Source organism: Thalassophryne amazonica, unplaced genomic scaffold (assembly GCF_902500255.1).
Source record: "Thalassophryne amazonica unplaced genomic scaffold, fThaAma1.1, whole genome shotgun sequence".
In the NCBI taxonomy this organism is placed as follows: Eukaryota; Metazoa; Chordata; class Actinopteri; order Batrachoidiformes; family Batrachoididae; genus Thalassophryne; species Thalassophryne amazonica.
In genome coordinates, this window is record NW_022986430.1 from 9,803 (window position 1) to 14,703 (window position 4,901).

The window sequence follows — 4,901 nt, forward strand, 5'->3', positions numbered from 1 at the left end:
AAATGGCCGAAGAACAGTGACCAGGGGGCTTGCCTGGGATTCAGCTGCTTGGCGGTCCTGATATACTCCAGGTTCCGGTGGTCAGTGAAAACCGTGAATGGCACGGACGTTCCCTCCAACAGATGTCTCCACTCCTCAAGAGCCTCTTTCACCGCAAGGAGTTCTCGATTGCCGACGTCATAGTTCCGTTCGGCCGGGGTCAACCTGCGGGAAAAATAGGCACACGGGTGAAGGACCTTATCGGTCTTCCCGCTCTGGGACAGCACGGCTCCTATCCCTGAGTCCGAGGCGTCCACTTCAACCACTAACTGGCGACTAGGATCGGGCTGCACCAGAACGGGTGCAGACGAGAAGCGCCGTTTCAACTCCTTGAACGCGGCATCGCAACGATCCGACCAGGTGAAGGGAACTTTTGGCGAGGTCAGGGCTGTCAGGGGGCTAACTACCTGACTGTAGCCCTTAATGAACCTCCTGTAGAAATTAGCAAAGCCAAGGAACTGTTGCAGCTTCCTACGGCTTGTGGGTTGGGGCCAGTCTCTCACCGCCGCAACCTTGGCCGGATCGGGAGCGACGGAGTTGGAGGAGATGATGAACCCCAGGAAGGACAAAGAAGTGCGGTGGAACTCACACTTCCCGCCCTTCACAAACAGCCGGTTCTCTAACAACCGCTGCAGGACCTGACGTACATGTCGAACATGGGTCTCAGGATCCGGAGAAAAGATGAGTATATCGTCTAGATATACGAAGACGAATCGGTGCAGGAAGTCCCGCAAGACGTCATTAACTAATGCTTGGAACGTCGCGGGAGCGTTTGTAAGACCGAACGGCATGACCAGGTACTCAAAATGACCTAACGGGGTGTTAAATGCCGTCTTCCACTCGTCTCCCTTCCGGATCCGAACCAGGTGATATGCATTCCTAAGATCAAGCTTGGTGAATATCTTGGCTCCATGCAGGGGCGTGAACACCGAATCCAACAAGGGTAAGGGGTATCGGTTACGAACCGCAATTTCGTTCAGCCCCCTGTAATCGATACATGGACGTAATCCGCCATCCTTTTTCCCCACAAAAAAGAAACCCGCACCCATCGGGGAGGTGGAATTCCGGATCAACCCGGCAGCCAAAGATTCCCGGATGTAGGTCTCCATTGATTCGCGCTCAGGACGTGAGAGGTTGTACAGGCTACTGGATGGGAACTCAACGCCTGGAACCAAATCAATGGCACAATCATACGGGCGGTGCGGGGGAAGGGTGAGCGCCAGATCCTTGCTGAACACCTCCGCAAGGTCATGGTACTGCACCGGCACCGTCCCTAGATTGGGCGGGGCTCTGACCTCCTCCCTGGCTTGAGAACCGGGAGGAACCGAGGAACTTAAACATACCCGATGGCAGGTTTCGCTCCACTGAACCACTACCCCGGACGGCCAATCGATCCGGGGATTGTGTTTCAACATCCAGGGGAACCCTAAAATCACACGGGAGGTGGTCGGAGTCACAAAAAACTCGATCTCCTCCCGGTGATTCCCCGACACCACCAGGGTTACTGGTGGTGTCTTGTGAGTGATTGGAGGGAGTAGGGAGCCATCTAGTGCCCGTACCTGCACAGGCGAGGTAAGCGCCACCAGAGGGAGCCCCATCTCCCTGGCCCATTTGCTGTCTAGCAAATTCCCTTCTGAGCCCGTGTCCACCAGTGCTGGGGCCTTCAGGGTTAAATCCTCATACAGGATTGCAACTGGGAGTCGTGTGGCGATGTGGGTGTGTCCCACGTGAATGTCTTGGCCCACCCCTAGCCCAGTTTCTAGGGGCGGGCGTTTGGCGTTTAACCGCTCGGGGCAGTCTCTTAACTGATGCTCTATCGAGCCACAAACAAAACACGCTCCGTGGGCCAGCCTCCTTTGTGTAACTGGTGCCCTAAATGTTGCCCTACTCGTGTCCATAGCTTCGTCAGCAGGGGGGGCTGTAACCGCACGGAGCGCAGGGGCCGTGGAGCGTGGGGAGGGCGGAACGCGGTCGGAACCGGAAGGGAGAGGGACGACGCGTGCCCGGCCACACCCTTCGTCTCGTTCCCGACGGCGCTCTTCTAACCGATTGTCTAATCGTATGACAAGATCGATGAGCCCATCTAAATCCCGCGGTTCGTCCTTAGCCACCAGGTGCTCCTTGAGGACCATCGACAGTCCGTTTACAAAGGCGGCGCGGAGGGCAGTGTTATTCCATGGTCCTCCAAATCACACAATTTGAGGCCCAAAATTGAAAATACACTGAATGGAAATGTGTTAAAAAAAAATAACTTTAACAATCACGAGGTGGTTTTAAAAGTGATTCAAACACTTTTTTCCACTATTACAGGTCACGTGATGTACAGAAAGTTACATGACATTCTGCAATACATGGCACAGGAGAGCTTGTTACAGTGATGTCAGGCTATAAGTATGTTGAATGAATCAATGAATTTCCGAATATCATGCGATTATGTAAGAAGCAATATTATTGTGACTTATTGGTTAAAAATAAAACCAACTTTACTGGCACCTGGAAGATATTAGATGAAATTATTAAAAAGAAGAAAGTAGTTAAAGATTATCCAACTTATTTTTATACAGGTTCTGATAAAACTGTAAAAAAAATAATAATAAAGTCATTGCAGATCATTTCAATAATTATTTTGTTAATGTGGGTAAAAATTTGTCAAATTCAATTGTATCTTCTAAAACACATTCTATGGACAACAATAAATTAATTAATTCTGTTTTGGATTCAATGTACATTAAAGTGTTGTGAAAGTGTAGGAACACGGACCCACAACAGGGGGGCTCAAATGAACGGACAATGGAGAAAGTCAAATAACAAAGCTTTACTGTTGTGAATACGCACAACAAACACAACAGATTACAATTGTGGTTATAACCAATTCCAATGGTGTCGTGTGGGCAGGCTCGACGATAGGAGACGTCTGTCCGAGTCGAACCGGAACCACCCGATTTCCTCCGCCACCGAACCCCGGGAATACTGGAGCCGCCAAGTCCAGAACTCCCAGGTGGCCATTGCCTCCGCTCGTCGGATCCGGTACTGCTGGCGAGGAACAGAAACAGTCAGATGTGGGTGCGGCTGCACCCAGCAACACGTAGGGTGGAAACACCACCTCCACCTCTAATCAACAACAACACTGTAGTGCAGGAATGCGAGTACTTATCCCAAAATACAGTCTCCTGCTGTTCTTCTCTCTTTCTGTGCAAAGGCAAAAGTATTCAATAGTCAGAAGACAATTCGTTGGGCTGGATACGTTACCTCCTTGGTAGAGCGATATCTCGGCAATGAGGTGGAGATGCCGTCCAGCTGATATACCCCTCTGCTGATGGATGTCAGCTGTCTCGGTTGATAGGTGACAGCTGTCACCTTGGCTGCTCCTGTGAGGCGGCAGCGCCCTCTGGTGCCTGGAGCCCGCACTCCAGGCAGGGCGCCCTCTGGTGGTGGTGGGCCAGCAGTACCTCCTCTTCAGCGGCCCACACAAAAGGACCCCCCCCTCAACGGGCGCCTCCTGGCGCCCGACCGGGCTTGTCCGGGTGGCGGCGGTAGAAGTCGGCCAGGAGGGCCGGGTCCAGGATGAAGCTCTTCTTCACCCAGGAGCGTTCTTCGGGGCTGTACCCCTCCCAGTCCACCAGATATTGAAAGCCCCGGCCCATCCGTCGGACGTCCAGAAGCCGGCGCACAGTCCAAGCCGGCTCGCCATCGATGATCCGGGCAGGGGGTGGCACCGGACCGGGAGTACAGAGGGGCGAGGTGTGATGTGGTTTGAGTCTAGACACGTGGAACACGGGATGGATCCGCAGTGAGGCCGGAAGCTGAAGCCTCACTGCGGCGGGGTTGATGACCTTGAGGATCTTGTATGGTCCTATGTAGCGGCCCTTCAGTTTCGGGGAGGCCACTTGTAGTGGGATGTCCTTGGTGGACAACCACACCTCCTGCCCGGGGCGATACGTTGGGGCCGGGGTCCGCCGCCGGTCTGCATGGGTCTTCGCCCTCATCCGGGCCTTCAACAAAGCAGAACGGGCGGCACGCCACACCCGACGGCACTTCCGCAGGTGGGCCTGGACCGAGGGCACACCGACCTCTCCCTCAACCACCGGAAACAATGGGGGCTGATACCCCAAACACACCTCAAAAGGGGAAGAGGCCGGTGGCTGATGACACTTGACTGTTGTGGGCGTACTCGATCCAGGCCAGATGAGTACTCCAGGCTGCCGGGTGCGCGGCTGTCACACAACGTAGGGTCTGCTCCATCTCTTGGTTGGCCCGTTCTGCTTGCCCGTTGGTTTGGGGGTGATACCCGGACGAGAGACTGACCGTGGCCCCCAGTTCCCGGCAGAAGTTCCTCCAGACTTGCGAGGAGAACTGGGGACCGCGATCGGAGACGATGTCTGATGGTATCCCATGCAGCCGGACGACGTGGTGGACCAGGAGGTCCGCTGTCTCCTGGGCCGTTGGGAGCATCGGGAGGGCCACGAAGTGGGCCGCCTTGGAGAATCGGTCCACTATCGTGAGGATGACGGTGTTTCCCTGGGACGGCGGGAGACCCGTGACAAAATCCAGGCCGATGTGAGACCAGGGGCGATGAGGTACGGGCAGTGGCTGTAGCAATCCCGATGATTTGCGGTGGTCGGCTTTGCCCCTGGCGCAGGTGGTACAGGCCTGGATATAATCCCAGACGTCGGTCTCCAGGGATGCCCACCAGAAGCGCTGCCGGACGACTGCCACGGTTCTTTTCACCCCCGGATGACAGGAGAACTTAGAACCGTGACAGAAGTCCAGAACCGCAGCCCTTGCTTCTGGTGGGACGTAGAGTCTATTCCTCGGCCCGGTTCCGGGGTCCGGGTTTCGTGCCAGGGCCTCCCGGACGGTCT